A 20131-nucleotide genomic window follows, 5' to 3' on the forward strand; every position below is an offset into this window, starting at 1 on the left:
CTGCCACTTTATATCTATTCAAAAAATGCTTTTATCTTAAGAGAGATTGAAATATTTTAATGAATTTGGAAAATTTTGGAAATTTTTAATGAATGAAGCCACACTAAATGCTCATGCACACTGCAAAGCATTACAAAATTGTAGCAGCCTATTCAAACCCGCAGGAGGGACCTTTTGATTAACAGCATTTTGCTCCTCTATGACAATAAATGACTGCACAGCTGTACGGCCTCATGGTACTGAAAAAACAAGTCTTTTAATTTAAGCAGGAAAGTTTTTACCATCTAGCCCACAGCGCTGACCTGCTCCCTAGTGATTCCATCTATCCGCTCATCAAACCGAAAGATTTTTTGGGAGAAAGCATTTTAGAATTGTGAAGACTAAATAACTGACCGATTATCTCAACGATCTGTCCACAAAGGAGAATGTTAAAATTATGCAGAAATACAAAAACTAGTCTGACTATGATAGATGCTTAAGATACGAACAAGACTGTATAGAAAAATTGCTCAAGACTAGTTTAAGTTACATATGTGAAATCATGGATTTTGAAGGGCAGGATTTGAAAGAGAAAAATGAATTGTAGTATTCTAGAAGCTCAAAACTCAAATTCAAACACAACTATTTCTTTTGCACTCTAAATGTTAATTCTCTTTTAAAAACAGGAAAATTAATGGAGCTAACAAAACTTCTAGATAGATTTCAAACTAAAATTTTCCCTATACAAGAAACTATATTTAGTGATGGAAATAATTTTCACTAGAAAGGCTTTTCTAATGGAAAAATCTTATGAAAATAATATTATAGGATTTAAATCTCTTTATCTTTAGTATTTAAAAAAAAAATAGGGATCAAATACAGAGAGAGAGAGAAGAACAATTGCTAACATTTACAGGAACCAAACAGCAACAGTAATAATTGAAGAACATAAGAGAAAGAAGCCGTAATAAGAAAGGGAGTCTGACAAGGATGTTCCCTATCCCCGTTACTTTTTAATCTTTACATAGAACTAGCAGTTAATGATGTTAAAGAACAATTTATATCTGGAGTAACAGTACAATGTGAAAAGATAAAGATGCTACGATTTGCTGATGATATAATAATTCTAGCTGAGAGTAAAAAGGATTTAGAAGGAACAATGAACGGCATGGATGAAGTCCTACGCAAGAACTACCACATGAAAATAAACAAGACCTTAACTAAAGTAATGAAATGTAGCAGAAATAATGAAGATGAACCACTGAATGTGATAATAGTAAGAGAAAAGATTATGGAGGTAATTTTGTTATTTGGGAAGTAGAATTATTAAAGATGGACCAAGCAGGAGTGACATAAAGTGCTGAATAGCACAGGCAAAATGAGCCTTCAGTCAAAAATATAATTTGTTTTCATCAAAAATTAATTTAAACGTCAGGAAAAGGTTTTTCAAAGTATATGTTTGGAAGTGAAACTTGGACGATTGGAGTACCTGAGAAGAAAAGATTAGAAGCTTTTGAAATGTGGAGCTATAGGAGAATGTTAAAAATCAGATGGGTGGATAAAGTGACAAATGAAGAGGTGTTGTGGCAAATAGATGAAGAAAGAAGCATTTGGAAAAATATAGTTAAAAGAAGAGACAGACTTATAGGCCACATATTAAGGAATTCTGGAATAGTCGCTATAATATTGGAGGGACAGGTAGAAGGAAAAAATTGTGCAGACAGGCAACGTTTGGAATATGTAAAACGAATTGTTAGGGATGTAGGATGTGGGGGCTATACCAAAATGAAACAACTGGCACTAGATAGGGAATCTTGGAGAGCTGCATCAAACCAGTCAAATGTCTGAAGAAAAAAAAAATCTTTAGCATGGACAATAAAAAAAATAAAGAATCACTGAGAAAGAATGTTTAAATATTGGTAGGACAGGAAATTGAATGCTGTTCAACATGATCCTTAGGTGGTCCAAATGAAAAAAAATATTGATAGAACAGTAATAATAATAATAAGAATGTTTGTTAGGAAATTTTTACTAGACTTTTCATTAATAACAGAAGATTCAATGAATCTTCTAGTAAGAACAGTTCTTGAAATACTAGATCATGAGATGAGCAATACAAAAATAAATGTCGCTATGAGATGTTTTTTTACTAAAATTGCCATGTCTATTCTCAAAGTGTTTTAGAGATACTACTATCAGGCATCGATGTTTTAATCATAATAAATAAGAGAAAAGAGTAACAAGATGGCTCTAGATTTTGAGGTAGATTAATAGTAAACAATAAAAACCTACTTCTTGGACATCCAGCAGTCTACAACTTGAGGTGAAGACCAACATTTATGTGTGCATTTTTATCAAACGATGAAATTTCAGTTGGCTGTTTATCATAGGTAAGGTACAATTTTAACCACTTGTAGGCAGTATCTAATGGTATAACTACTACACTTTTTCATCAGTAACAAATGTTCAACTGAATGAAATGCTTTGCTGAGATCTCAAAAAATGGAAAATTTAACCTTTTTGTTATTTACACTATTCAAAATATTTTCAATAAACTAATAGCCATAGACAAGTTTTTCCTAACACCACACTGAAAGTTTGTCAATACAGTATGCTTTTCAAGAAATGTTAAACGTCTCCATAATTTTTAAAAATACTTTAGAATATACAAACAACAATGAAATTAGGGTATATTTTAAAAAAAGATATCATATCAAACTCTTTTAGGGAAGGAAATAATGGAAGTGTCTTAAGGCAGCAGAAAGAGTATTTCATTGATGAAAGATTTATTAATTAAATTTGTAAGTGGGAAAAGTAATATCTACAACTTTTTAAAACAATTGTTGAATTTCATCAATAGCCTCTAAATTATTCTTTTTTTTTACTCCTAATGTGTATGTTGGAATCTGTTCAACTAGTGAACAATAATCAACCCTCCCATGGCCCAATGAGATAATGATATATATATATATACATGACATGTTAAGGTAGTCTTGTACAGATTCAGGCTGACCATTCCTGAGACAGTGGTTAATTGAACCCCAACCACCAAAGTACACAAGTATCCACTGTTTAGTATTCAAATCTACATAAAAGCAACTAACTTTTACTAAGATTTGAACCTCAGAACCTTCGACTACAATAATCAGCTATTAAACAACAGATTTGTGATAAGTTAACCACTAGACCAACCCAATGGGCTAATTATACTTTGTATTTAAAATACAGGTTTAACTTAGTGGGTATCAACAGGAAATAAAAATACTGATTCACCAACAAAATCAGTCAAGATGAATGACCATTTGAAATAGAAAACAAGTTATTATTAAATCTGCATCATTATGTTTATGTTATTTTCAGTTACATTATAATTAAGAATCCTCTTATTTATAGTCATATATTTCATATCTGAAATACCAGAAAAGAATTTATTAAATTCCTTTACTTCAAGAATAGGGGATGAGATAATAGAAGCTGAGTCCTTTTGTGTATTTTGCGAAATTATCTGACCTGTTTTAAATCCAAATTCTCTTTCACTTCTAACACTCTTATAGTTTTACTTAATTGTTTTAATTATATAATAATCATAACAAGTGTCTTAAGGCAGTATAAAGTACTTCATTGTTCAAAGATTTATTAATTATAACATTATTTATAACATATTCATGCAGTTTTGTTTTTATGTTAAACTGTTCGCCTTTTTTTACTAAAGAGCAGGCTACAAAGAAGCCCTTCTGATTTTTCATAAAATCTAATTTTTTACTATTTTCCTGTTTGTTCTGACAATAAGGTTCTCAAATTTCTAATATAATTTTCTTTTATCACACTTTTAAAAATACTTATTATTTTGATGCACATTTTCATTTATAAATGATGCTATTGTTTTTTTTCAGTTGTATTACGATCTAAAACATACAAAAGTATTGAAAATTGCCTTTGTATCTGCAATCATAACATCAACGAGGTCTTTATGATGGATACGTAAAATGTGAAGGTAAATTTATTTTTGATGGCTAAAGTATTGCAATCTGCATCAGCTTTACCGAGACTCTTTTTTTCTTCTTCAGTCTAGCTACAGGATTTAAATCAGTATAAAAGATGATTCTTTTTAGATTCAAAAGGTTTCAACAATTTCGTCCTAACAAACATTTGGATTACGTCAACTACGGCAGAATCAGGTTTACGGAAACCCCGGGAGTATGTGTTCATACATACTACACACGATCAAGTATGAAATTAGGTTAAGTAACGTAGTAAACAGAAATGACAAAAACAATTATTATTATACTAATAAACAGTCTACTAACGTGGACTGAAAAAAATTAACATAATTGATAAGAAATGCACCAATAAGAATGCTGGATTAAAATAAATACCGTATTCACTCATTATCCCTTCCAAAGAGACAACCTCTGTCGTGACTCAAGTCTAGTTTTTTGTATTTATTTTTTTTTTTTAGTTTTATACTTTCATGTGTCATACAATTTTGAGAATGGGTGAAGATTTTATCTTAGACAGGTGAGCGTATGATCTCAGGCGCATTTCTAGTACAGAATTTTATACAGTATAAATTTGAGCTAGTCAACAATTTGCTTGCTTTCTATTTCGCTTTCTTTTTTCTTTCATCCTATCTTTTTTCAAAACAGCTTATGGAATTTAGCTTGAGTCTGCTTGACATGTGCTAATGATATGGAGTTAGGCATTGTTAATGCTTCCTTATTATTTATGTGATTTGGTTGAGAAGAGTAACTACTCCGGTAACTACCGTTTAGATAATACTTCAGAGGATGATATGTATGAGTGTAAATGAACTGTAGTCTTGTACATTCTCAGTTCGACCATTCCTGAGATGTGTGGTTAATTGAAACCCAACCACCACAGAACACCGGTATCCACGATCTAGTATTCAAATCCATGTAAAAATAACCGGCTTTACTAGGACTTGAACGCTGGAACTCTCGACTTCCAAATCAGCTGATTTGGGAAGACGCGTTCACCACTAGACCAACCCAGTGGGTTGTACCTTTGGGCCTGCCCGGTAACTCTCTTACTTAATTGAGAGCTACAATTAATGTCAGTCTAAGTATGGAAATCTTGGCAAACTCTGTATATTTTATATTTTCTTGAAGAGCAATAAATAGTCGAATCTTTAAGTAATTTAAAATGGTAATGCCAAATTAAAATAAATAAATGGTTAGGCGTTGTCAGCATGTAAATGTCTCTCTAACAGATAGTTTCTAAGTTCAGTGGTAGATTATTCATCAGAGGATATTATTAGAGAATATATTACACCAACATGAACGAAGTTAATAATAAAACTAGTTCATGAATTATTTGACTCATTGATTCATTCAAGAACTTCATTCTCTGTTAAACGAATTTGTAGTGGTGATGTATATTTTGTAGAGTTAGTTTTACGTGTGCAAATTAGTAAAAAATAAAAAGTAATATTGAATTACAGAATTGTTATTGGTTTGGCAGCTTATTGAATTGCTGCATTCTTATATTTATGTTGTAGAACTATTATTATGGTTTGCTGTTATTATTATTAGTTCAAGATTAAACTGGCAAAATGCAGAGCGTTATCAATACTGTAAAAGGAACTGCTTTAGGAGTTGCAGAATATTTAACACCAGTTTTGAAGGTAATACAATTTTTTTTTTTGTATTTGTAGTTTAAATATATATTTGCAGGCTATTGAAGGTGTAATTACGTTTTGTTCCTTATTAAAATACCGTTAGTTTTAGGTTACAAAGTAATGATGTTTTATAATTATTTTTTAAGTTGATTATTGTTTGAAATGTTTTTAATTCTCAGGTATAAAAGGAGACCTTTTTTAGAAATATTATTTTCTGTGTAATGTATTTCTTTAAATTTAGGTCTTTTTAATTATAATATAATTAAAGTAAATTACTAAATTTTGGATTGATTTGATTGTGTCTTAAAGACTGCAAATCAAGTTGCAGTCTTTAAAGACATGATAATTTCTCACTCTGCTGTTGGCTGATATTATTACTGGCTACTTTCTGGAGTGAGATTTGAATTGGGTCTGTTGATTAAGTATGTCATTTTTCTAATTATGTGTATTTCATAAGTTTGTTTGTAAAGATGTGATTTGATTTTTTATTGCTGTGGATTAAATTTACGGATTCATTGTATTTCTTAAGCACTGTTCAATGTACAATATTGTATATTGATAACTGAATATAATTAGTACTTAAATATTTAACAAGATCGGTATAGCCAGCCTGAGTAACGGATTCCTACCAGTTATGAAAGTAGTAATTAATATAATAATTGGAAGAATCCAGAAAGGGACAAGAAGGAGAACCCTGTTTGTAAAGTATAGGTTCGTTTAACAATCGCCCTTTGTAATGCTGACCGCTATCTTAATGAACACCTGTTTTACGGTGAGAAGAGACCAGGTATGGAATTCATGGGAACAAAGCCCGTTTGACTCTTCTCACACTTCATATTGGGTGCAGTCCAGCAGCTAAAGAGGGTAGCATTATAGAAAGCATTCCAGAGCTAAATAGCTCTGGAAGACCAGCTAAAAATGAGTTTGGCGGAGTTCTATTAGAACCAGTCTGCGAGGCGTTATGGTGTTGATCCCAAAAGGGCAGTTCTGCGAGGAGTTCAACAGAGTTCTGTGAACCAGTCTGTGAGGCGTTATGGTGTCGGACTTGCAAGGGCAGTTCAACGAGGAGAGGCTGCGAGTTATGTGGGTTCAATGGAGTTCTGCGAACCAGTCCAGTGACATGTTACAACAATGGTCCAGCAAGGAGAGTCACAGGTGTGAGTGTGCAAGACGTTAGTCCAGTGAGGAGAGTATCCAGTTCGACACGATTAAGGTGATGTCATGAGTAATTTCAGTAACCAAGAAATACTAATGGGTGAGTTACAGTAAAACTACAAGTGTATAAGTGAAAGAAATAATGCAATGGACTTCATTCATAAACTGTTAGGGTAGACACCAAAAAGGGATTTGCAAGTGAATTTTATAAGATTTTTTTTAATATAAGATGTGGTTTAAAATGGGTTAAAACTAGCGGTTTATTTTGTTAATGGGTCTGAATACTAGTTTTCTGTTTTTATACCTGGGATAAATCACGAACAATTATTTATTTTGAACTCTGTCTTATGAGTATTCTGTATTTATTGATTATACTATTGACATTACTATCATTATTTGATGTGTGATAATTTGATTGTTATTCTTTGTTGATTACGTTATGTATTTTTCTTTGTTTTTATGTCATGCTTACTGTTTTGATTAAGGTAGTACATTGTTCTAGATTGTATAAATACTAAATATGCAACAATATATATTATATATATATATAAAACGAAAAATGAATGTATTTTGTACTATTAATTTTTCTATTACAATAAATATTTTGTTGCTGTTATAATTCTAGTACTTTATGATAAAACAAACATGTTGTGAATAAGTAAATAAAAATACAAAAGTAAATATTTGCTTGATGTTAAGTTAGACAAATAGTAGCATATTGTTTTCACAACATATTTTTTTCTTTTCTCCGCGGATAGGCCTTCAGGGACCATGAAAATATCATTTTATGTAGTAAAAGTATCATTTTTTCTTCCAGAAATTCTTCATTTTTTCAGACTGTTAAGCAATTCTTTCTTCAGATCATTCTCCTCTGTTGTGTTTGTTCTTCTAACTTAAATGAACCTTTAATTCAAAAATATTCTTTTTGTATTTTCAATCTAAATAGTCATTTTCTGTAATGAGCTTAGCTCTTCTTTCATCTGTTTAAAGAGTATTTTATTAAAGAGTAATACAACTTTAACATAATATATAAATATATAAGAAGATATATGTATATTAGAAAAGTTACTCTTTATTTTTCTTTGCAGTAAGTGTAAAAGGATTATACAGTTTGATTAGGGAATCAAACAGGAATAATCCACAGTTTGTTGAATAATCCAAAATGTTATTTTTTCCTATTTATAATCTGTTATTGACAAACATTATTTTATAAATTTATCAGTAATAGTAGTTATTGGAAGGCTTGGATTGAGTTTTGTAAACTATTGTTGGGAATTTTGAAAACCAGTGGATTAAGTTGTTGCTTGTTTTAAATTCAAGATATCTTAATTAATACACTTTGTTAATTATAACCCAGTGAAGATAAGATAGTAACTTTGATATTAATTAATTTTTATTTCATTGAATTTTCTGTATCAATGTTAATTAATCTTGTAAATTTTATATAAATGGTGAATTTAATGATCCTGCTAAATTAGTTGGTAAAATTTTATTATTATAAATTATTTACTTCTCAGAAACAAATTTATTTACTTAAGATTATCAAGTCATAAAATTGGTATCATATAATCCGCAAACTTCATTTTGATATATGACTTGATATTTGTGTTTTATTTTTACTTATTTATTTTAACTTTTTTATAAATATTGTATATAGATTTTTTCAGATTTTGTTGGTTACAGTTTGTGTTGGAAGTAGCTCCAAGTTTATTTCTGTCTAGAAATACTAAGCAGCATACTTTGTCGGGAACTCTGTGTTCACTCAAAAGAGACTGACAACACTTATATAATCAGCTTAATAAAGTCCAGAAATCTGATTGCCAACTAAAGAGGGAAAAGCTGGCTGGAGATTGAATTTTTATGAGCTGATACATATTTATAAAAGTTATAGGTAAAAGACTTTACAGGTTAGATAATAAGGAGAGATTTCAGACTTTTGTAATGCAGTTTAGTGAAGGAAAGTGAGCTCTTGAAGTGTGAAAACAGAATTGTTTTGTAGTAACTAAATTAAAAGATCTTGAGGGTAAGTCAAGAATGGAAAATATTATTTTTTTGGGTGCTGACTTATTCTGAAGAACATTATTGTAATAAGTGGTTAGGGATTTCTGTATCCTTAAGACTTGATTAGGTGTTTGAACTAATGAACATAACTTCTGATATCTGTAAGCAAAGTCTACCTGTTGATTATTGACATTTCCCTTATGATGATGTATCTTCTAAGAAAAGTAGTGCTTATTTAAACTGCTTAATCTTTTTAGAAAAATTAAATTGTCATTAGTTCGGCAATCTTATTTAGAAGTGAATAAAGGTATAAAGATTGTGTCAGCAAAAGTGGCAAGTTTACTCAGTCGGCTTGATAGACATATTGATTAAGGCATATAGGGTAAAGATTTTGGAAAGTATTTAAGAATTAAAAAAAAACAGGATATTTATTCATTATCCATCTATCAAAGTAATTAGGTAAATTATTTTAAGGATCTTTTAAAATGCAGTTGTTTGATGTTGCCAATAATTTTTGCTTCCTAGAATGAAGTTTTAGACGGTTAGTTATCATGGTGGAATTAAGGTTTGTGTTGAACAAGGCAAGAGATAAGGTATTAGCCTTGGATCATCTACATACCTTGTGAGTTTTACATGAATGTTTTAGTAAACTTTCTTGAACAGTTATTAGATATCTTTAATGGATTACTGTTAAAAGTGAGATACCTGAAACTTAAATTTTTTTTCTTTTCCCTCCTGTATAAGGTTGGTTGTCTAATCCTGCTAATTGTCAAGGTATCTTATTCAGTAATGCAATATAAAAATTATTTACTGCTGTGTTAAACAGATCGAAGATGTGGGTAGGTAAAATTCTGTTTTGAATGAGTTTTAGGCAGGATTTATAAAAGAATACTCCACCACAGACCATATATTTAATTTATGTAAAGGTTTCATTAAAAGTAAAACAGAAGAATATTAAATTTATACTAACTTTGTTAATGCTAAGATGGTCTTTTATGAGGTATGTAGTGAGTACTAATTTATGAACGTCATGAGTTAGGATTTCATTTAAATCCATTAGGGTGTAAAAAAAATTGTATAATAATACTTGTTTTTGTGTTTGATGCGACAGTGATGTTTCATATTTTTTTTTTTTAACTGATAATGTTGTGAAGTTGGTTTAATTATTATCACTTTTATTGCTTGCTTTATTTGTCGTTCTCCACTAGTTTTTGGATGAAGAGATTTAGTTTGGCTCTACAGATAAATTTACTTTTGTACATTGCTGATTTGGTGTTCTTTGCCACCTTGCTGAAAGCATTCCAGAGAATGATTTATAAATTAGAATAGTATTGTAATGTGTGGGGTTTAACTATAAATATAAAGAAATCATTTTTCGGAGGAGTGGTAGACTTGCTAGAAGGAGTGATTGAAGAATAGAAATAGCGAATGATTAATGATGATTAATATTTAAAAATTACTTTGACATCAGAAATGTCATTTAGGAATCTACGAAGATAAAAAAATGGTTACTGCAATTTAAATAATACTTTGGAAAAATTTTATTTGTTAAAATGAGAAACCTGCAAAGTGGGAAATCTGGATGGCTGTAATGATTTTTTTTATTAACTTATGTTGCTCAGGTGTGTGGAGGTTCATGGTGTTTGAAGAAATGGAAAGTGTTCAGAGGTTTGTGGTAAAATGATTGTTGTGTTTAATACAAATGCACTAAATTATATGATTTTTTTTAAAAACAAGTAAAGAGCTTTTCTTTTTTTGCGCACTCTGACAATTCACTTTGATTACATTTGCAAAGCGGTGAATCTACCTGGACATCGTTTGCCCTATAAGTTGATCTGATTTGTTGTAGATAGTAGGATCAGATGGTGTAATAAATGTTTGGATTTGCCAGATTAATATCAGTGCTTGGTTTCTAGGGAATGGGATGTTATAATTCAATGGAAGGATCATTTATAAAAGTTCTTATATAAGTGATAAGTTTAGATAATGTGAGTATTTGGAAGGAAAAAACTGTTTGCAGTTGAATTCCAAGCTAGATAATGTCATATATGAATGATAATAGATTTTTTTAGGATATAATTTTTAAATCGAGGGGGTTACTGGGTTTAGACTGCAGGCCAAGTGTTTTTACCTGGTTTCCACTGCCTCTGGTGAGGCAGAGGAAGTCAGGCATCCGGTTGGAAGATACTTCACTGTTTTAGATTACATTAGAGGAAGTGTTTTGGGAGAAGAGTTCTTGATAACGAGGAGGTGTGGATCTTCAGATGGGAGGGATTAAATCAGTTTGATGGTTACTTTAGAAAGGCAATGGGATATAGATCAGGCTTACATCTCAGTTTAATTATTAATTATTTTGTGAGATAGTTTAGGCCATTATTATTATTGTTTAATTCTGTATTTGTTATTGTGGGCAACTGTTACTTTGCAGAATTTACAATAGGTGTTATATATGTTGTGTTCTAATAGGTTGTTTTGCTAAACGTATATATATTTTATTGAAGTAGGAGTGTTTACATAATTGTTTGATTGGCTTGGGGATGGGAGGCATTACTCTGCATATATTAAAACTTTATTGAAAAGGGTATTATTAAATTCATTACCGGATACAAAAATCTATATATTAGGTTTAAGTTTTTTGTCAAATGCTAAATTCCAAACGGATTAGAGTTTAAATGTTTGTTTAATCTGTATAAGGATAGATTGTTCTATTTAATTCATTTCCATAATGTTGTTTTTGTCATTACTATAACTATTAAAATTATTAATCGATTCTATCAGTTAGTAAACTTGTAAGTGTACATTGCTTTTAGCTTTTGAACAAGGTATAGTTTGAAGTTAAGTAGGCTACTTTAACATCGGCCTAAATTTATTTGCAAACTTTATTTAATAAATATTGCGCTGAATTTTCATTATTGTATAACAAATTCAAAAGTGGAACACGAATGAGGTATGTTTTTTGTTCAGATTAATAATTGATTTTATCTAGTTTCTTTTTTTTAATAAAATTATTAAAACTTTATATTAAGAATTATATCATTTATGTTTATTGTTTTATATTAGTTGACTGTTTTTACTTCCTTGTATGAAGTAAAGGAAGTATTGTGATTGTGAAAAATTTCGGTTTTCAGATTTCAACAGAATATCCATTTCGATTAGTTTCGGTGTGACATCTGTACGTATGTATGTATGTATTTCGCATAACTTAAAAACTATTTACCCATAGGATGTTGAAATTTTGGATTTAGGACTGTTGTAACATCTAATTGTGCGCCTCCCTGTTTCATTGCAATCGACTGGACCAAACGTGTTCAAAAAAGCCCAAAATCCAAATTTTTGGATTTTGAACTTTTCCTTAACTGCAGTAATAAGAGCCTTAATAACTGCCTTCATTGAGAGCTTTTCAACGATATATCGCGAGCGGTACCAATTTTCATAGCCAAATAAAACTTTAATTAATGAAATATTTGGTTCTTACAAGGGGAGGTCTCATCGGTTCGAATCAGACATCTCCTTTTTTTTTTAATTTAAATATATTGATTTATTAATAATTATTAACCACCGATTGTAAAAAAAAATTACAATAAATAATAACAATAAAAAAAAAAATAAATAAATGAAAAATATCAGAAGTTATTAATGAAATAAATTTTTTTGTACTTTTCATTTAAAAAAAGATGTACATATGTAATTTAATAGGCGTACAATGAAGTCATGTAGTGTCCACATCTTTTTACTAGTTCTAATTGTATACGTGTTGGTATTAATGATCATTATTTATTGATATATATATATATATATATATATATATATATATATATATATATATATATAAACACGCGGCGTGTGTACCTAAAATGGTGGGCTAGCGATACATTTTCGGTTTCTATGTGTCAAATTGAACAAAAGATGTCTATTTCCCCTTAGTTTTCCTTCTGTACGCCATTTCGTGTTTGTAAATGAAGAATGTGTATATCAGGATCGGATTGAGGATTCATAATAAAATTTGGTTCGCACATTTATACCAATTTTGTAGTAAATAAAAAATTACAGTTTAAACGCATTTAAAAAATGTCAAAATGGTGGCCACGTCAATTTTTCAATCCTTTATATCTCTGTAATGCTAAGTTGTATCGTCAACAGCGTCGTGTTGTACAGATCGTTCGTAGCTGGTACGGTACTAGATAGTGAACCTATTTCCCGAATATTTCGAAAAGTCGTGCTAATTGTTTTGGGATTTGGAAAACGAATTTCATATTCTTCTGCAACAGCTGAAGCATTACCATTACACGCACCCAAAATGAATACCACATCAGTGTATTCCTCTGTTGTAAATACGGCATTACTTCGATGGCAAACTGATCACGTTCAAACTAAAATTCACAGAAATCCTTCACCGTGTTTTCTAGGTTTTCTAGTTCACAGTACCGATTTACTTAATGCACCTTGCAGAGTGATTTAAACACTAATTCATTATTTTATTGTCCTCTTTGAAATAATAATTTTTCAAATAATTTATTGTATTTCTGTCGATAAAAAAATTATTATCTAAGTAATCTTTATTTTTATTTTACAATTATGTAATTTCTAGCTTTTTTTAAAATTCTTTAACACTAAATTTTGTTTTTACAAATTTTTCACATCATCAAAAAAAATTTGGCTTTTTTACATTAAATAAGTACTTTTCTGACGTAAAATTAATGTACTGTTTCTAAATAAAATTGAATTTTTCTAACCTTTCTTTGTTTAATTTTACTTGTATAACACCATTTTGTTCAGATTTAAATTCTCTAAAAATTTTGCTTAGACGTTGTACGTGTTTATTACTCATTTAACGAAGTTATTGTACGTCAAACATAAAAAACAGGTACCCCACTCTATCGGTTTTCATTGCAGGTTGTTTTGGGACCTAGTTTATGTGTCAGGACCGTAAAAACAATCTTGCACCTTAATAAATGTCTAAAAAATTTCAGTACTTCAATTACTTAAGCGGCGTCTTTCTCGGTCGCCTTCAACACCAAAAGTTCAAACGGACATTTTTGGTTTTACACAAAGTGACGGTTACAATTTGTCGGGTTCTCGTCGTTGTTGTAATGTGCTAGTTAATGCCTCGCGAAAAAACAATTATTGCTGACTCTTATTTGTAAATTTTAATGTAACTTTGTCGGGTAATTCAAAATCGCCGGTATGGTCTTTTGACTTGTGGAAGTGTGTTTGTTTTATGACAGTGCATATCCACATGCCACAAAAAAATTTTCAAACTTCTCTTAGTTTTCAAACGGGTGTTTTTGACTCATCAAAAAATCTGAATCTCAATTCAGATTTTTTTGATCGGATTTTGTTCGGTCCAGATCTTGCTGCGTGCAATTTCCAACCGTTTACAAAATTGAAGGAGTTTCTTGGTGGGAACCGCTATGAAAGTGACGATGTCAAAACAGCTGTTCGTGATCGGTTTAATGGACTGGTGACAGACTTCTTTGACAACAGCATACAAAAACCAGTGCCATGATTTGACAAATGCTTGAACTTAGGTGATTATGTGTAAAAATGGTTAAAAAAAATTTAGATGACGAGAGTTTTTCTGTAATTAAAGAGGTTAATGATGTAGAAGAATTATTATTAAATCAGTGAAAATGAAACTAGCACCGCTTTTCAACATAATACCCGGTTACAATTAGATACTCGCCTCATCTTTCTGCGGTTTTTCTAATTCCAGTCGTAAAGAATTTTTTTCGCTTCGGTACCCGAATCATTCTTTTACCGGATTCTTGCTGAACTTTTGTCGACAAAAAATTATGACCGAACAAACAAAAATCCGATTGTGCAAAATCGGGACTGTAAGGTGGCTGTGGCAACAACTCTCAGCTGAACGTTTGAAAAGCTTCCCGTGTCTTTTGAGCGGAAACCATTTATTCTGCCTAAATAGAGAAGAAATACACATTTTGGGAGAAAATCAGGATGTTTCTCCTCCTGATGTTGTGAGTTTCACTTTTTAGCATGTCACAATAGTAATCGCTGATAATTGTGCAGTGTTCTTTCAAATAATCACAGTTAATTGACCCTTTATAGTCTCAGAACACCTTAGCATCACTTTGCCGGCTGATGTGTAGGTTTTGAACTTTTCCTACCGGGTAAACTCGGATGTTTCCATTTCATACTCTGACTTTGGATTCTGGTTCAAAACTATGAAGCCAAGTTTCATCACAAGTTACGAGGTCAAAAAAAAAGCATTACATTACATTTAAAAATTGTTATTTAAGTTTTGTACAAATCTGAATTCGGGTGAACATGTTTTGCAGTAATTCAACTTATCAGGATAATGAAATGGGCAGTGCCGATACAAATTTCAGGCAAATTTCCAAATTTTTATGTATATGTCCTTTACGAATAAGATCATTAATGTCATTTTGTAAAGCGTCGGGTGAAACTTCTGTTGGCTTCTATTATGATTAAAATCGGTGACACTTTTCTGCCCGTTTAAACTGTTCAATTCACTCGTAAAAATTTTTTAAAGTTAATACGCTATTTATCGTATCGTTTTCTAACATCCATGAGTTTTTAATTTTTTTTTTAATTTCAGTTTTTGTTTATAATTTACGTATTTTATTGCTCTACTTAGCAGAATTTTATAACGAAATAAATAATATAAAGACTATAGCTACAAAAAATGGATATGATGATAACTCATTAATCGATAATGTATGTAAAAAAATAAAATATAATTCCAAATACTTAAGTAACATAAACATTACTACGTTAAAACCCATAAATGAATAAGTTTTATATTTTATTATTAGCTGTTTATATAATTTGTTCGTGCATATGTGTGTGTGTGTGTGTGTGTGTGTGTGTGTGTGTGTGTGTGTGTGTGTGCGCGCGCGCGCGCGCGCGAGTGCGTGCGTCTCTCTCTCTCTCTCTCTCTCTCTCTCTCTCTCTCTCTCTCTCTCTCTCTCTCTGTGTGTGTGTGTGTGTGTGTGTGTGTGTGTGTGTGTGTGTGTGTGTGTGTGTGTGTGTGTGTGTGTGTGTGTGTGTGTGTGTGTGTGTGTGTGTGTGTGTGTGTAAATTATTTAGATTTGTAGTTATTTCTATGAAAAAGAAATGCAGTTTTTAAGAATTACAACTAATTTTTCTAATGATTTTGATGATCACCGATAAGTAGACAGTATAAAGTGATACTTTACCCCCTCTCAGTTCAGTGTTGCCTCCCTTAAGAAAAGCTATCTGTAACTGATTTATCTGCTTCCGAGTTTTGGATAAACACTTGATTTTTTTTGTGAAATGCTTTGGTAATTGCCTCTTCAAAAATTGTTGATTAACTTATATTTCTTCAATTTCTGGTTTCTAAGCTTTTCCATTTCTAACGGTATCTTCCCTAAAGGAGTTTAATACTTTAAGCTTAACATTTAAAATCGCCTTTTTTAATAAACGTGTCAAATTTTAGCTCCTGCAAACATCAGATTTCTTCATCGATTATCAAATTTTTGTTTGATAGCGCGTAATTCTGATCACTTTTTCCAATTATTTAGCCAAAAATTTCCTTTTTCATCCTGGGTATTGTAATGAAAAGCCAGTAAACTGTCGATGTTTTAGGGAAAGGATTTTTGTACATTTAGGATAATTTCATTAGAAAGACAGTTATTGATATTTAATTAGAAAAAGACAAGACGCCAAAAACAGTTTATTTACTTACCGTATAAACATTTAAAACCGACTGTAATTATTTCAAGAAATTTTTATGTTTTAGGAGTCAAAATTTCGTGAGACAGGAGTGATTACACCTGAAGAGTTTGTAGCTGCAGGAGATCATTTAGTCACCATTGTCCAACATGGCAGTGGGCATATGGACATGAGATGCGTGCTAAGGCATATCTACCAAAAAACAAACAATTTCTTATTACTCGTAATGTACCTTGCTCACGTCGTTGTAAAGAGGTGTGTTCTCTAAGTGTTTTTTTTTATAAAAATTAAATTTTCAATGGAATCGGATTTTTTAAATATATCTTTTTCTTTTTTAGAAGTAATTAATTGTAGATTTTCGAATATCTTATGACAAAGAAAGAAAAAAGTATTGTCGTAATTTTTAAGTAATTGTGTTTTCTCAATTTTTTGAAATTCTAATAGAACGGTGACGTTGTGACATAATACAATATTAAACAAAAAAAATATTAAAACACCGAACAATAAAGTTTCTCGATAAAAATAATTTTATGCATAAAAATCAGTACGGTTTTCAGTTTGGCAAATCAACAAAAGATACGGTTTTACATTTAATTAGAATAATTAACAATTTTAATAAAAACAAGACTACAGCAGTATTTCTCGATTTAGCTAAGGCACTTGACACAAACTGAATAACGGGACGTACGATGATCAGTAAACCTACCTTTAGGGTATAACTCAAATTCCTAGTTTAAATAATGTCAGTGATAACAGAAAATTCACAAACTTCGACTACCACAAGGTACTGTTCTCTCGCCGATACTTTTTCTAATACACAACGATCTTTTAAAACTGAACCTTCCTGACGGTACCGTATTATCTTTCCCCGATGACACGGCTTTGGATTTTCAGGCGAGACATGGAATGAAGTATATACGAGTGCTACCCGTGGATTACTTAACGGTAAAATCTTGGTTTTAAAGCCATATTCTTACGCTCAACCTAAGTAACACAAAACATATGTCGTTCGCGCCTACTGAACTGGCAAATCCCCTCATGAGTGTTAACTAAAACTACATTTACGTTCAGTAAATAGTAGAAAATCGATAAACAGTAACTGTCGTCAGTCAATAGACGAAGTCACGCCGATAAAATATCTCTGAATAACATTGAACGATCATATCAAAGGAATTCCCAAGTACAGTATTTAACATCGAGACTAAAATACCGTATACATACGTTTTACAAAATAAATAAAATTAAAGATCTTATAATAAGAATTTTATATTTTGCATACGCTCATTCAATTTTTCAATATGGAATCGAGTTACGGGGAGGAACATATGATATCCATCTTAATAAAATTATTTATTCTCCAAAAATATTTAATTAAAGCAGCTCTTGGTAGACCACAAGGATGTATTCCTGTACAAGCTTATTTGAAGAATTTAAAGTACCTACTATGAGGCAAATATATTTCAAGAAAATAATACTACACGTAAATAAATATATAAATGATTTTGGAATTACAGATAAACCGTACAGTACTCGTTCGGCAGTAACAAATAATTATTCTTTTCAAAATTAACTGTTTGCAAACTTCAGTTTTCGTATTATTCCAGTATATTTTCTAACAAGTCCCCTGATCATTTAAACGTCGAAATAATAAAAAGTAATTATTCAAAGAAATATTCAATACGACCAGATAATAGATGTTCAATATGACCACCATCACGTCTAGCAATGTCTTCAGCACGAACGTCTGTGTTATAACTCGACGACATACCTCGGTTATCTTGTTTCACGCCTCGATGATCAGCATTCGCAGTTCCATCGCTGTACGAGGATGTTCAAGAAAAAGTTTTTCCTTTAGAAATCCCCAAAGAAAACAATCACATGGATCCAAATCAGGACTGTTCGGGGACCAATTCTTTCCACACACAAAACGATTAAGAAATCGGTTTAAACTGAAATCCACTACCTACCGGAAAGTAAATGAAGCGAGTTCAACACGCGATTACAATAAAACAAACCGACAAAAAAAACTTAGCGGTTACAAAACAAACCAAAGAAGAACGCGGGAAAATCCGGGCGACACCCTAAATGCTCTCGGCAAACCTTTCTTTTGCCAAATAGTGTATGAAATTCTCGACTATTATCCATTCGGCCTGGTGGTTCCATCAATTGACACGGAGATCCAGCGCCGACCCGGTAATATCGAACCGATAGATTGTCTCCGTGCGTATTAGCTTATACTTTGAACAAACGTATCGAACATGATGTACATCGCCCGATTGCCCGCAATGCGGACACATTCATGAGTTAACCAGGCCGAACCTCTGCAGCCTGTCCCGGAAAGCGCCATGCCCCCAAAGTTATTGCGTCACGTACTTATTCGGGTATACCCAAGAGGCGCCCTGCAGACTAACAATGTCAGGAAGCAAACCGTGCGTATAACGTCCGTCCTTTGCCTCATCCCATCAGGCGTGCCACAAAGCATTACCATTTTCAATTTTCCGAACTTTGTTAGAAGTTCTCGCCCGACGCTGTTGCCGCTCTGACGCTATCAAGTTTATCGTTTTCACGTCTGCAATCACCAAGATCGCCTCCCGTGAAATCGTACGGTGGTCACTTGCTACCGTTAAAAGTACAAGGCGTTGAGCCCTCAACAATATGTCCCGATAGCTTTTAACTTAAGCCCATCCACCCAAACAGACACCACATATAGCATAATTGCCTCATAGACGCCCTTATACAGGATACTCATGGTCTAAAATTAAAATCCCAATAAGGATTGTACACACGCCGAATACCAAAGAAGCCACTACTGGGCTTCTCCGCAACTTATTGAAGGTGTTTCTTGAATTACATTTTCTCATCGAGAAATACCCCGATACTTTTGAGCTTAAACGTTTTTATGCGCCGGCCTGCCATCGAAACACAAACCTGCCGCCTCACTGCCAATGGCCTTTGAGGCGCATCATAGTGGTCTTCTCCAGGCTGAGTCATCTTATGTTAATGATCCCACAGCTCAAGTATCCTGCAAGCCTGAGTGGCTCAGAACTCAACCTCCCTCTGCGAGCATCCTTCAGTCAGCAGGAGCCCATCATCAGTATAGCCCAATGCGACACCCATTGGGCAACCTCAGCCGCAGAAGAGAATTTAACTCCACCACCCACAAGAAAGGACCCAACATGTTGTCCTGGGGACAGTCCTTGGAAAGCATCTTGCCTCCCTAATGGCTGCCCTTGTGGAGCTGCACATCCTGATCGCTGAAGTAACTTTCCATTACCTGCAATTTACTCACAGTGGATTCTCTTTTTTGCAGTTGATAATTGGCCAAGGGCCACCTCAAAAAATTGTTAAATGCCCCTGAAATGTGTAGGAAAATTTCCGTGACATATTCCATCTCACTGGTCATCACCATACTCATCATACGGAGTATGGTGTTCTCAAAACCTTTTCTGGGATGAAACTCATATTGGTTCTCCATCAATAAGCCACGCGAGGTTAACCTCTCATTGCACAGACATGCACTTTGGCCTCAGTAATCTTCAATGACAACGCTCCCCTATGAAAATGAGCAACCTTACACTGCACCCGCAGATGGTATGTGGTCACCCCAGCTTTGTTGTCATCTGGTGGTAACTCGTCTACTAATTTGTATAAAATTCCAGACGTATCTGAAATCACTCCAAGCCT

The 20131-nt window shown here is 32.3% G+C and overlaps 1 protein-coding gene across 2 annotated transcripts in view; it reads left to right on the forward strand.

Moving 5' to 3' along the window:
* The first annotated feature begins 5363 nt into the window (after positions 1–5363).
* Positions 5364–20131, forward strand: part of LOC142327920 (uncharacterized) — a 49980-nt gene continuing 35212 nt past the window's right edge. Inside the window, exons 1-2 of one of the 2 annotated variants that reach the window (XR_012757126.1) lie at positions 5364–5623; positions 16515–16696. The gene's annotated coding sequence lies outside the window, so the exon portion shown is untranslated. Of the gene's footprint in view, positions 5624–16514; positions 16697–20131 lie in introns of those variants that run through there. The other variant, XM_075371292.1, reaches the window with a different exon arrangement.

This window comes from Lycorma delicatula, chromosome 7 (genome assembly GCF_047948215.1).
Source record: "Lycorma delicatula isolate Av1 chromosome 7, ASM4794821v1, whole genome shotgun sequence".
Classification (NCBI taxonomy): Eukaryota; Metazoa; Arthropoda; class Insecta; order Hemiptera; family Fulgoridae; genus Lycorma; species Lycorma delicatula.